The sequence below is a fragment of the Argopecten irradians genome, chromosome 11, assembly GCF_041381155.1.
Source record: "Argopecten irradians isolate NY chromosome 11, Ai_NY, whole genome shotgun sequence".
In the NCBI taxonomy this organism is placed as follows: Eukaryota; Metazoa; Mollusca; class Bivalvia; order Pectinida; family Pectinidae; genus Argopecten; species Argopecten irradians.
In genome coordinates, this window is record NC_091144.1 from 41,105,209 (window position 1) to 41,120,455 (window position 15,247).

Below are 15,247 nucleotides of genomic sequence, written 5' to 3' on the forward strand. Positions count from 1 at the left end.
TGTCTCGATCTCAATATCCACGTACCGGTACCACGGGAGATAACTCTTATTGACAGTTGCAATATTTATCTGATTTTTATTTCAACATATTTTATTTGTATCAAATTGTCCAATTTTAATTTATTAATGACACTATTCTCCAATGCTGACAGTAGAAGATTTAACAATGCTCTTTTCGATGCTTTCTGCTGTTTCAATGATGTTTAATGATGTATCTGACAAATGGTATTTTTTCACTATCAAAAACAGGAGCAGACGATTTAGTATTTTTCTTCAGTTACAAAAGTTACTTACTTTACACCATTACCACCATTGAAAAGTTTGAGCTTCTAATTTTACTTCAAGTTAAAAATGTGACAAATAATTAATTGCATCCCGAAAAAATTCCGTGTCACTATATATCCTATATGGAAGGAAGTACTGATTGCGCATGCACCAAAGGCGAAATAAATTATTTTATATTATTTTTGTGTGAATTAGACATATATATACACGATCAAACACCAATTATTGTTCAACTGAGGAATATGATTTTGCTCCGTCGGAGGTGGAGCATCTTTTGTATTGATAAATATATATGGAGTTGCTCCGTACATCTTCATTTTATATGAAAGTGTCATTGAAAAAATACCCACCAAGGCCACATGTGTACGGTCTGTCCATAATTATAAATAATAATCCATTTAACGAATGTCCTCACCTGCTTGTAAGACAATCAAAAACACCCGATGCACTCGGCCAAATTTGCTCACGGCTACAGGCATCCTCGATACTCCAGGGGTTCCGATCACTTACAATCTCTACACTTCTGGACTATCTTATAGTAAAACTGGAGGCAACAGAACAGATACTTTAATCTTTTGATGTACATCAAAAGAGTCGTATAACGGTACTGTAACGAATTTAGAACATTGTTATAATATTGTACAACACTTGCAGGGATTTTTATAAATCGTATAGTTTATCGGATGCTAAATAATGTTAATTATATCCTGTAAATTCATTATTTGAGTATATAGAAAGCATCTTTTATGCTCTATGTTGCATTTATGTTTTTGCAAGATCTGCACGCAACTGGACTTTGGGTGGTAAAACTGTGAATGAGTCTGAACATACGACACATGCTAGAATATTTTTAGACAAATATAAACTTGGTTGTCCTGATGTTGAAAATGTACTTCACAAATTTAGAAGCTTCTCGTTTTTTAAATGAAGGCTTTTAAAATCGGTAATTCGATAAACCCTCTTATTGTTTTGAAGCTATTTCGCTCTATCACACTTCCGTGCAGTTTATTTGGTGTCGAAGTTATGGTTTTCATTAAGTTCGAAAAATTGGTCGCGGCTTGAAATAATTCAATATTTTTGTGCCAAAGTCATTCAGGGGTTTCCTTTAAGAACTAGATCGGACATGGCACTTGGTATGTTGTGCCTTATCTCTTTGAAGTCGAACAGTCTAAACTTCATTTTGTTTGGTTCGATGTGTCTTCTGAGATCTTCAGCTGCTGTAAAAAAGCTATTTCTGTTAAGGTTATACCAGAAACACCTCGGTGTTTACTGAAGGTGTCATTAACGACATCTGGGTTATTATATTTAAGGACGGTCTAGAAAAAGACTTGAACATGTTTCTGGAAGACGGGTTTTTCCCTTCCAAACAGTCTTGGAAATTGTTTGTTAAAAATGCTATTTATTGGAAAGAACAATCTGAATTGCATGTGCGCCTTAGCAATTGTGATGATTTTAGTCGATTTAAATGTTTGCATGGATCACTTCGTCCGTCGTCTCTTTGGTTTCTTTGGAAACACTTATCTTCTTTTCAAGCTAAAATTTGCAGTAGAGTAGGAAGTCTGTGGTTGTTAAGTCCACGTTGTGAACTGTTATGTGCGAAATGTAATGTGATATCTCATGATGCTTTAGCCCATTGCTTACTTGATTGTAAACATCAAGATCTATTTGATCTACGTGATGAATTCTTCACAAATATTGTCAACAATTATCCAGTTGAGTTTTAGTAAAATTAGACAATTTAGATAGACACGAACTTATTTGTGTCCTATTAGGGTACATCCCTGATTATACACAGGAACTATTACCGGATGATGGGTATTCTATAAGATTTGCTTACGTTTGTTGTTGCTTTTCTGTGAAAGCTGCTAAATTAGCTTTTCAGTAAATATGTTTACATTTTTCCATTTATATCATGATGTCTTTGAAGATGTCAGTTTGTATTTAATCATTTTCCCTTATTGATGTATTGAATTGTTTCCCTCTCTCTCTCTATATTTTTTTCCTCTCAATTTTCTTAAAATAATGTCCTGATTTAGGACGTCAAATATGTATTATTTATGTAATCGCTTCCATTTTTCTTTTTGTAATTCTTTGTCTTAAGGTTTTGTATAAACTCTTCACTTATGGAGGAATAAAGTCAAAGAAGAAGAAGAGAAGAAGATGTAAGTGCCATATTGGCTAAGGTTCCGCTAAGTTTTAATGGTTTTCCGTATTTACTTGTATTTTATGTAGTTTTGGCGAGTCGTACGAAGTTTAGTATCGCCGCAATCTTTGTTATCAGTGACGTCAAAAAGGCTGAGAGTGAACATTCTACCAAATATTGACCTTTTGCTAGCTGAGACAGCTATTATCAAGCGGAGATAACTGAGCTCCTTCCTAGTCTTAAAGGCTGTGTTGACAAGCTTCGGGGTGCAGAATCTCTACAGCTATTCCTGGTATTTGGTACCAGCTGACATAGTGTCCTACGTGCATCTTCAAGGGTAGTAGTCTGTGACTACGACTCGTTATATTGATTAGAGAATCCGGACGTGACGCGATTGTGCGTTACATTGGTGGCAGCGGTGGAATACCTCACTTTTTAAGGTTATTACTCAAGGACACGGCACAACTGGAAGAAGCTATGGCTACGGCGGACATAAGTGAGACGTCACTCATCGGTATACATGTAGATGAGGGACCCGGAGTAGATCTGACGCAGCTCACCCAGACCAGGCAGTACATATTGGGGTACCCAAATGGAGAGGTACAGTAAAGAGTTCCAACACGGGACACTGGACTAGGGGCAGACGAGGGATATGGCGTTTACAGAGTTGGAGAGGTCCAACCCGGAGCTACGCAAGCGGATATCAGAGTTGCAAGAGGCTTTGAAGGTAATATCGGTTGAAATTAAGGGAAACACCCATGGTGAAATGCCAGAGGTGGTGAGGCCGGGACCGATGGATCTTGCCAGTACCGGATTGATGGGAAGATCTGATATGAGTAACTCACATGTGGGCATGTCGAACACCGGTTATACATATGAAAGACATCCACATACATCCAGGGAAACGGGTGGTGATCCCAGCACATGTAAGGTGATTTATGGTTCCACACTGGACACGGAGTACTCAGGGATGCGGAGTTCGGGAAATTAGTATTTAGCTCATCGGCAAGATATACAGGAACCGTAGAGTCGAGAGTCAAGGGGAACTCATGAGTTCCGCGCAATAAACTCTTCTGGTGTTACAAAGCCTAGGAAGCTTGCGACCTATTACGGGAAGTCAAGTTGGCAAGATTTTCTTGTTCATTTCGAGATGGTAGCAGAAATGAATGGATCGAGTAGTCAGTCAATGACTATGGAGTTAGCCACTATATTACGGGGAGAGGCACAAAGTATATTACTGGATCTGAGCTACACGGAGAGACGTAGTTATGGCATATTGGTATCGGCATTAAACAACAGGTTTGAACCTAAGAACCTGAGTGCACTGTACAAGACACAGCTTCGCAACAGGTTGCGCCAAAAGGGGGAAACCATACCTGAATTGGTTACAGATGCCAAGAGGCTAGTACGGATAGGCCTATCCGATAGCGCAGCAGGGTATTAGGAAGCAGTTAGTTTTGGACACTTTTATAGAATCATTAAATGACTCAGAGCTTGAATGGGCAGTGCATCAAGCATAGGTTACATCTATAGAGGAAGCAGCTCGAATAGCTTTGCAGTATGAGGCATTCCAAACTGGTCATAGAAAGAACCGAGTGCGACAGCAGAGAGAAGTTAGCGAAGAAGACCTGGAAGCAATAGACAAGTAACACAAACAGGAAATCTCAGGTGGAATCCTATTTTTGTCGCAAGATAGGACATATTAAGCATGATTGTTATGCATATAAGAAGAAACTGCAGAACCAAAAGCAGAAGACGGGAGCGAAGGCATGTTAAAAGAGCAAGATGAGCCATCGTGACCTCACTAAGATATTTTATAGTGTCCATTATAATGTAATTGGTATAGCTACGGATATTCATAACTTCGGTGGCACAAAACTAAGGAGAGACGTGGATAACCAGGTGATACACCTGATTGGAAGATTCAGAGGGTGCCTAATTCTGTTGGGAACCGGCAGAGACGTAACCGGAGTCTGCCGTGTTGGATGGCTGATTTGCAAGTTAGAATCCATAGCGGCTAATATTTTAATACCGGTTTACATAAAGAGCAGTATGGATAGCGCGATCTTTGATTGTGAGACAGAGGCGACAGCTGCTTGGAGGTTTCTAAGTAACCAGGTATCGGTTGAGTGCTATTCAGGAATCATCTTTGTCGGGACACGTTATGCCGTCTAGCGAACCAGGGCCCATAGGTGAAGCACGACGAGCTGAGAGCCAGAAGGGATGTTCTAGGGAGCCACTGGGATGTCTCTACTAATGGACGAGTTTCCGATGGAGTCACTATTCGAAGAGGAAGGAATTCATTAACTTATTGCTGTAAGACCCCAATAGAAAATTGTTATAAATGTAAATCATACAAGTTTAGACGAGTCACGGTCGGGGAGTGAAATGTCTTGGTAAGTTATTAAAATTTTAATATTGCCAATTACTGTTAGGAACTAGGTACAGTAAGGGTTTTAGCCCTTTCTCATGATGTAAGAGTTGTGGCCCTTTATGATCATAGGGTTTTAGCCCTTTCTTGGATTGTAAGAGTTGTGGCCCTTTATGATATTAGGGTTTTAGTCAAATCTTGGGTTGTAAGAGTTGTGACCCATTATGGTCTTAGGGTTTTAGCCCTCTCTTGGGTTGTAAGAGTTGTGGCCCTTTCTGATCTTAGGGTTTTAGCCCTTTCTTGGGTTGTAAGAGTTGTGGCCCTTTATTATCTTCAGGTTTTAGCCATTTCTTGGGTTGTAAGAGTTGTGGCCCTTTATGATCTTAGGGTTTTAGCCCTTTCTTGGGTTGTAAGAGTAGTGGCTCTTTATGATCATAGGTTTTCAACCCTTTCTTGGGTTGTAAGAGTTGTGGCCCTTTCTGATCTTAGGGTGTTAGCCCTTTCTTGGGTTGTAAGAGTTGTGGCCCTTTCTGATCTTAGGGTTTTAGCCCTTTCTTGGGTTGTAAGAGTTGTGGCCCTTTATGATCTTAGGGTTTTAGCCCTTTCTTGGGTTGTAAGAGTTGTGGCCCTTTATGATCTTAGGGTTTTAGCCCTTTCTTGGGTTGTAAGAGTTGTGGCCCTTTATGATCTTAGGGTTTTAGCCCTTTCTTGGGTTGTAAGAGTTGTGGCCCTTTATGATCTTAGGGTTTTAGCCATTTCTTGGGTTGTAAGAGTTGTGGCCCTTTATGATCTTAGGGTTTTAGCCATTTCTTGGGTTGTAATAGTTGTGTCCTTTATGATCTTAGGGTTTTAGCCCTTTCTTGTGTTGTAAGAGTTGTGGCCCTTGTATGATCTTAGGGTTTTAGCCATTTCTTGGGTTGTAAGAGTTGTAACCCTTTATGATCTTAGGGTTTTAGCCATTTCTTGGGGTTTGTTTTAGCCCTTTCTTGGGATGTAAGAGTTGTGGCCCTTTATGATCTTAGGGTTTTAGCCCTTTCTTGGGATGTAAGAGTTTTGGCCCTTTATGATCTTAGGTTTTAGCCCTTTCTTGGGTTGTTAGGTTGTGCCGGCCTTTATGATCTTAGGTTTTAAGCCCTTTCTTGGGTTGTAAGAGTTGTGGCCCTTTATGATTTAGGGTTTTAGCCCTTTCTTGGGTTGTAAGAGTTTTGGCCCTTTATTTCTTGTTTTAGCCTTTCTTGGTTGTAGTTGGGTTTTAGCCCTTTCTTGGTTGTAAGAGTTGTGGACCTTTATGATCTTAGGGTTTTAGCCTTTTCTTGTGTTGTAAGAGTTGTGGCCCTTTATTTAGGGCCCTTTCTTGGGTTGTAAGAGTTGTGGCCCTTTATGATCGTAGGGTTTTAGCCCTTTCTTGTGTTTGTTAAGAGTTGTGGCCCTTTATGATCGTAGGGTTTTAGCCCTTTCTTGGGTTGTAAGAGTTGTGGCCCTTTATGATCGTAGGGTTTTAGCCCTTTCTTGTGTTGTAAGAGTTGTGACCTTTATGATCGTAGGGTTTTAGCCATTTCTTGTGTTGTAAGAGTTGTGGCCCTTTATGATCGTAGGGTTTTAGCCCTTTCTTGGGTTGTAAGAGTTGTGGCCATTTATTATCTTAGGGTTTTAGCCCTTTCTTGGGTTGTAAGAGTTGTGGCCCTTTATGATCTTAGGGTTTTAGCCCTTTCTTGGGTTGTAAGAGTTGTGGCCCTTTATGATCTTAGGGTTTTGGCCCTTTCTTGGGTTGTAAGATTTGGGTTTTAGCCCTTTCTTGTGTTGTAAGAGTTGTGGGCTCTTTATGATCATATGGTTTTAGCCCTTTCTTGGGTTGTCAGAGTTGTGGCCCATTATGATCGTAGGGTTTTAGCCCTTTCTTGGGCTGTAAGAGTTGGGCCATTTATTATCTTAGGGTTTTAGCCCTTTCTTGTGTTGTAAGAGTTGTGGCCCTTTATGATCATATGGTTTTAGCCCTTTCTTGGGTTGTCAGAGTTGTGGCCCATTATGATCGTAGGGTTTTAGCCCTTTCTTGGGCTGTAAGAGTTGTGGCCATTTATTATCTTAGGGTTTTGGCCCTTTCTTGGGTTGTAAGAGTTGGGTTTTAGCCCTTTCTTGGGTTATGGCCCTTTATGATCTTAGGGTTTTAGCCCTTTCTTGTGTTTTAAGAGTTGTGGCCCTTTATGCTCTTAGGGTTTTAGCCCTTTTTGGGTTGTAAGAGTTGTGGCCTTTTATATCTTAGGGTTTTGGCCCTTTCTTGGGTTGTAAGAGTTGGGTTTTAGCCTTTCCTTTCTTGGGTTTGGCCCTTTATGATTTTAGGGTTTTAGCCCTTTCTTGTGTTGTAAGAGTTGTGGCCCTTTATGTCTTAGGGTTTTAGCCCTTTCTTGGGTTGTAAGAGTTGGGGTTTTAGCCCTTTCCTGGGTTGTAAGATTTTGGTTTTAGCCCTTTCTTGGGTTGTAAGAGTTGGGTTTTATGATCTTGGGTTTTGCCCTTTCTTGGGTTGTAAGATTTGGGTTTTAGCCCTTTCTGGGTTGTAAGATTGGTTTTAGCCCTTTCTTGGGTTGTAAGAGTTGGGTTTTAGCCCTTTCTTGGGTTGTTAGATTTGGGTTTTAGCCCTTTCTTGGGTTGTTAGATTTGGGTTTTAGCCCTTTCTTGGGTTGTAAGAGTTGGGTTTTAGCCTTTCTTGGCTTGTTAGATTTGGGTTTTAGCCCTTTCTTGGGTTGTAAGAGTTGGGTTTTAGCCCTTTCTTGGGTTGTAAGATTTGGGTTTTAGCCCTTTCTTGGGTTGTAAGAGTTGGGTTTTAGCCCTTTCTTGGGTTGTAAGATTTGGGTTTTAGCCCTTTCTTGGGTTGTAAGATTTGGGTTTTAGCCCTTTCTTGGGTTGTAAGAGTTGGGTTTTAGCCCTTTCTTGGCTTGTAAGATTTGGGTTTTAGCCCTTTCTTGGGTTGTAAGAGTTGGGTTTTAGCCCTTTCTTGGCTTGTAAGATTTGGGTTTTAGCCCTTTCTTGGGTTGTAAGAGTTGGGTTTTAGCCCTTTCTTGGCTTGTAAGATTTGGGTTTTAGCCCTTTCTTGGGTTGTAAAAGTTGTTGCCCTTTATGATGATATTCATATCGATGAGAACTTCCTTGCGGTGGGTCTGTTATTTCCCGACTCTTGTTTTATTTTAGAGTTGATCATTAACAACATAATTCTTTCTGTTAAGATTCTTGTACAAAAAGATATTTTAGACTTTCACTTTAAGCAGTGATTGTATAGAATTGAATGTTAATAATGTTCATGTGTATAATTTGACATTAAAGTAAATATTAAATTTGCTCCAATTTTCCAATTTTCATCAGATTTAACTTCTACTATTGGAAAAAATGTGACATATTTATTTGTTTTAAACCCTACATCTCATCTTGTAGAAAGTATACTAAATAACAATAAGTGTAACATCAATAAACCTGCCAGAGAAACATGTTTTGGCAATATGCCCAGGTATTCAGTTTCATTTATTTAGGAATATAAATCTTTGTGTAAGTATTAACCTTAATGTGTGTCCATTTTGAAACTAGGTCAACAGCAATCCATTTCCTTACATGTCCAAGGTTAATAACAGTAATAAAAGTGTTATAGAGTATACACTGTTTATGTTGTGTCAACATTTCTCTTTACAACACCAGTTTTGTTGTTAACCCATGGTGACATAAGTGTTTACCAGTAAATAATAACAAAAACAACTATTTCAGTAATTCTCAATATTTAAAATTGTTTATCGTGTGGTGAAATTTTCTAAATCTGTCACACTTGTCATTAAAGTTCAACATTGATCTGTGAAAATGACCTCTAACCTCTTCTTGAGGAATAAATAATTTGACCAAGCCAGTTTCTACATGTTATTAGCATAATCTTGACCTTTGACACTGTCTACATTAGCATATTCTTGACCTTTGACATTGTCTACATTAGCAAATTCTTGACCTTTGACACTGTCTACATTTGAATATTCTTGGCCTTTGACACTGTCTACATTAGCATATTTCTGACCTTTGACACTGTCTTCATTTGCATATATTTCTTACGTTTGATACTGTCAACATTTGCTTTGACCTTTGACCCTATTTGACCTTTTGATGATGTTCCAGGTTGGACTGTTCTTCTGTCCCGCTCCTGTTGAGAGTCTAGCCATAATCAGCCAATCAACAACCGACAAATCCCAGATTCGTCTTGTTTGTGGGGACCAACTTGGGACCATACATTTCCTGACCTGGAGAAAATAGACATTGGTATAGCAAGTACAGTTTGGGACTAGTATCAGAGTCAATTCTATATTATAGCACTAAATACAGTGATAGCATTTTTTTTTAATTGAACATGATGTGTCTAAAAAAGCAAGAGATTTTAATATTTTCAACCGTTTGAAGGAATTCACGGCCTATGGTGACCAGTTCTACAATGTGTATACAAGAGATAATTATCATCTGTTACAACCATTTATGAAAAAGAAGAATAGGTGATGGGCTATTCAAATTGCCATTTGTCAATGGTCCTTCATTCGTTTGTCCGTCTGTCTTTTAACAATTCTTGTTACCACTATTTCTCAGAACCCTAGGGATCTATCTCCAATTTCATATGTAGGTTCTCTAGGTCTCTAGTTAATGTGTAAGTTAGGGTTGTGGAGCGATACTGTACACTACACCAGTTTATCAGCAAGATATATTAAAGTTTGACCACAAAAATACTCTATAACTCAAGCCTGTCATATGCTCATTTTAAAGATAGGTCATGAATTTTCATGGGGCCTTTCATGAAAATGAAAATGAGAATGCATACCAACAGATATTTTTTACCATGATGGACGAGCTATCAGACTATATCTATTTGTTTAAATCAGATTACTTTTTCTACATTAAGAAGGTTAATTGCTAGTGTGAAAAATGACTCGTATATCAACTGTCTTGATAAAAAAATGAACAAATTTGTCAGACCATTTTTTTCATTCCGTGATATTTCCATAAGTTGACATTGCTATTTCCTTATAAGTTATATAAAGTAATATTTAGAGAGTGAGTAATGCGAATAGACATCTGCACTCATTTACCCCAAGTTTGACAACATTAAAATGCAGACGTCTGATGTGAACTCCCAGCTGTATCTGGAATCCATTATACCTCTCCCCTCGTTATATCTGTTCTGTGTCATTCCTTTAAATGTCGTCTGCTGTGAGGTCATGTGACAAGGTCAGCGGAAAGGTCAAATCTTTGACACATGAAAAAATGTTGTAATTTGTACACATCAACAAAAAAGGCAAGAATAGTTGAAAATTTGTGATAAAGGTGACATTATGGCCTAATAAATTGATAAAATTAATTAATACAATCATAAAAATAATACGGTTCATTATTCATCTGGGTTTGTTTTTGTCTTTTAGCTCAACTGACCCAGTTTTTTATTATTTAATGGTATATATCTGTAATGATATTTTATAATGGATTCTATGTATGGTAGAAATGATATTTTATTTCAATCCTAACAAGAATTTTCATTGCAAATGTTTTAAACTTTCACAACTAATACTTTATTGAACAAGCACATAGACTTCATTACATTTTTTTTTTATATTTGGTCATGTAGATATATCTTGAATTGTCTTGTTTTTAAGGACTGTTTGTCAATTTTGTTGCTTGCATTGACTGATGAAGAAAGTTAATCTCGTGCAAATGAAGTTAACTAAGAAGCAGTTCATGTAACATTTGCATGCGAAGTGAAAATGTAAATACAATAAAAACAATGTATTGTATTATAATTTTACACACCTCCTGTGCAGCTATGTTTTGTGTTGTTTGACCCAGGGCCGAATGCACTCTACATGTACAGGTAGCAGTATGACTTTATCACACTTTGTCACTTCTAATTAATATTGAAGAAAACTTACAAGTCATATAAATGTCTTAAAAGTTGTGAAATGGTTATTTTCACACATAAAAAACTTTCATGGTTTCATAATGTTAATGAATATTCAAATTATGGATGTAAATTCAATTCACTACACACTTTTTTTCTAGACAAGCAATGTCATTTTGCCTTTAAACTGTCGTTCGAAAAATGACCTTTTATGTTTTAAATTTGAGCTAAATACATGTACATAAAAATAGATAGGTTTGTCATGACGTAAATATTAATATCAAAAGTGTTTTTGTTTTTATTTTGAATGTACAATTGTACAATTTTCATTCTTCCTTCTGTGTTACATACAAGTATCCACATCAACCTTCTGTGTTACATATAAGTATCCACATCAACCTTCTGTGTTACATATAAGTATCCACATCAACCTTCTGTGTTACATACAAGTACCCACATCAACCCTTCTGTGTTACATACAAGTATCACCCACATACATCACACCCCTTCTGTGTTACATACAAGTATCCACACCAACCTTCTGTGTTACATACAAGTATCCACACCAACCTTCTGTGTTACATACAAGTATCCACACCAACCTTCTGTGTTACATACAAGTATCCACATCAACCTTCTGTGTTACATACAAGTATCCACATCAACCTTCTGTGTTACATACAAGTATCCACATCAACCTTCTGTGTTACATACAAGTATCCACACCAACCTTCTGTGTTACATACAAGTATCCACATCAACCTTCTGTGTTACATACAAGTATCCACACCAACATTCTGTGTTACATACAAGTATCCACATCAACCTTCTGTGTTACATACATAGTATCCACACCAACCTTCTGTGTTACATACAAGTATCCACACCAACCTTCTGTGTTACATACAAGTATCCACACCAAACTTCCTTCTGTGTTACATACAAGTATCCACACCAAACCCTCTGTGTTACATACAAGTATCCACATCAACCTTCTGTGTTACATACAAGTATCCACACCAACCTTCTGTGTTACATACAAGTATCCACACCAACCTTCTGTGTTACATACAAGTATCCACATCAACCTTCTGTGTTACATACAAGTATCCACACCAACCTTCTGTGTTACATACAAGTATCCACACCAACCCTTCTGTGTTACATACAAGTATCCACATCAACCTTCTGTGTTACATACAAGTATCCACACCAACCTTCTGTGTTACATACAAGTATCCACACCAACCTTCTGTGTTACATACAAGTATCCACACAACCTTCTGTGTGACATACAAGTATCCACACCAACCTTCTGTGTTACATACAAGTATCCACACCAACCTTCTGTGTTACATTACAAGTATCCACACCAACCCTTCTGTGTTACATACAAGTATCCACACCAACCTTCTGTGTTACATACAAGTATCCACACCAATTCTTCTGTGTTACATACAAGTATCCACATCAACCTTCTGTGTTACATACAAGTATCCACACCAACCTTCTGTGTTACATACAAGTATCCCACACCAACCTTCTGTGTTACATACAAGTATCCACATCAACCTTCTGTGTTACATACAAGTATCCACACCAACCTTCTCTGTGTTACATACAAGTATCCACACCCAACCTTCTGTGTATAAAGTATCACACATACTGTGTTACATACAAGTATCCACACCAACCTTCTGTGTTACATACAAGTATCCACACCAACCTTCTGTGTTACATACAAGTATCCCACACCAACCTTCTGTGTTACATACAAGTATCTACACCAACCTTCTGTGTTACATACAAGTATCCACACCAACCTTCTGTGTTACATACAAGTATCCACACCAACCTTCCTTCTGTTACATACAAGTATCCACACCAACCTTCCTTCTGTGTTACATACAAGTATCCACACCAACCTTCTGTGTTACATACAAGTATCCACACCAACCTTCTGTGTTACATACAAGTATCCACACCAACCTTCTGTGTTACATACAAGTATCTACAACAACATTCTGTGTTACATACAAGTAATCCACACCAACATTCTGTGTTACATACAAGTATCCACACCAACCTTCCTTCTGTGTTATATACAAGTATCCACACCAACCTTCCTTCTGTGTTACATACAAGTATCCACACCAACCTTCCTTCTGTGTTACATACAAAGTATCCACACCAACCTTCTGTGTTACATACAAGTATCCACACCAACCTTCCTCTGTTACATACAAGTATCCACACCAACCTTCTGTGTTACATACAAGTATCACACACCAACCTTCTGTGTTACATACAAGTATCCACACCAACCTTCTGTGTTACATACAAGTATCCACACCAACCTTCTGTGTTACATACAAGTATCCACACCAAACCTTCTGTGTTACATACAAGTATCCACACCAACCTTCTGTGTTACATACAAGTATCCACACCAACCTTCTGTGTTACATACAAGTATCCACACCAACCTTCTGTGTTACATACAAGTATCCACACCAACCTTCTGTGTTACATACAAGTATCCACACCAACCTTCTGTGTTACATACAAGTATCCACACCAACCTTCTGTGTTACATACAAGTATCCACACCAACCTTCTGTGTTACATACAAGTATCCACACCAACCTTCTGTGTTACATACATGTATCCACACCAACCTTCTGTGTTACATACAAGTATCCACACCAACCTTCTGTGTTACATACAAGTATCCACACCAACCTTCTGTGTTACATACAAGTATCCACATCAACCTTCTGTGTTACATACAAGTATCCACACCAACCTTCTGTGTTACATACAAGTATCCACACCAACCTTCTGTGTTACATACAAGTATCACAAATCAACACCTTCTGTGTTTACATACAAGTATCCACACCAACCATCTTTCTGTGTTACATACAAGTATCCACACCAACCTTCTGTGTTACATACAAGTATCCACACCAACCTTCTGTGTTACATACAAGTAATCACACCAACCTTCTGTGTTACATACAAGTATCACACAACCAACCTTCTGTGTTACATACAAGTATTCACACCAACATTCTGTGTTACATACAAGTATCCACATCAACCTTCTGTGTTACATACAAGTTTCCACACCAACCTTCTGTGTTACATACAAGTATTCCACATCCAACCTTCTGTGTTACATACAAGTATCCACACCAACCTTCTGTGTCACATACAGGTATCCACATCAACCTTCTGTGTTACATACAAGTATCCACATCAACCTTCTGTGTTACATACAAGTATCCACACCAACCTTCTGTGTTACATACAAGTATCCACACCAACCTTCTGTGTTACATACAAGTATCCACACCAACCTTCTGTGTTACATACAAGTATCCACACCAACCTTCTGTGTTACATACAAGTATCCACACCAACCTTCTGTGTTACATACAAGTATCCACATCAACCTTCTGTGTTACATACAAGTATCCACACCAACCTTCTGTGTTACATACAAGTATCCACATCAACCTTCTGTGTTACATACAAGTATCCACATCAACCTTCTGTGTTACATACAAGTATCCAACACCAACCTTCTGTGTTACATACAAGTATCCAACACCAACTACTGCTTCTGTGTTACATACAAGTATCCACACCAACCTTCTGTGTTACATACAAGTATCCACACCAACCTTCTGTGTTACATACAAGTACCCACATCAACCTTCTGTGTTACATACAAGTATCCACACCAACCTTCTGTGTTACATACAAGTATCCACACCAACCTTCTGTGTTACATACAAGTATCCACACCAACCTTCTGTGTTACATACAAGTATCCACATCAACCTTCTGTGTTACATACAAGTATCCACATCAACCTTCTGTGTTACATACAAGTATCCACATCAACCTTCTGTGTTACATACAAGTATCCACATCAACCTTCTGTGTTACATACAAGTATCCACATCAACCTTCTGTGTTACATACAAGTATCCACATCAACCTGTGGTTTATCAAGTATCCACACAACCTTCTGTGTTACATACAAGTATCCACACAACCTTCTGTGTTACATACAAGTATCCACACCAACCTTCTGTGTTACATACAAGTATCCACATCAACCTTCTGTGTTACATACAAGTATCCACATCAACCTTCTGTGTTACATACAAGTATCCACACCAACCTTCTGTGTTACATACAAGTATCCACACCAACCTTCTGTGTTACATACAAGTATCCACACCAACCTTCTGTGTTACATACAAGTATCCACACCAACCTTCCTTCTGTGTTACATACAAGTATCCACACCAACCTTCTGTGTTACATACAAGTATCCACACCAACCTTCTGTGTTACATACAAGTATCCACACCAACCTTCTGTGTTACATACAAGTATCCACATCAACCTTCTGTGTTACATACAAGTATCCACACACCAACCTTCTGTGTTACATACAAGTATCACACCAACCATCTTTCTGTGTTACATACAAGTATCCACACCAACCATCTTTCTGTGTTACATACAA

At 38.2% G+C, this 15,247-nt stretch overlaps 1 long non-coding RNA gene across 1 annotated transcript; it reads right to left on the reverse strand.

Moving 5' to 3' along the window:
- Positions 1-12,231: 12,231 nt before the first annotated feature.
- On the reverse strand, positions 12,232-14,914 carry LOC138334253 (uncharacterized). The gene is made up of 5 exons (XR_011210076.1): positions 14,738-14,914; positions 14,391-14,422; positions 12,756-12,863; positions 12,461-12,556; positions 12,232-12,273 (listed from the first exon to the last, which is right to left on the reverse strand). It is a non-coding gene; the product is annotated as an uncharacterized lncRNA (long non-coding RNA).
- Between the last annotated feature and the right edge of the window lie 333 nt (positions 14,915-15,247).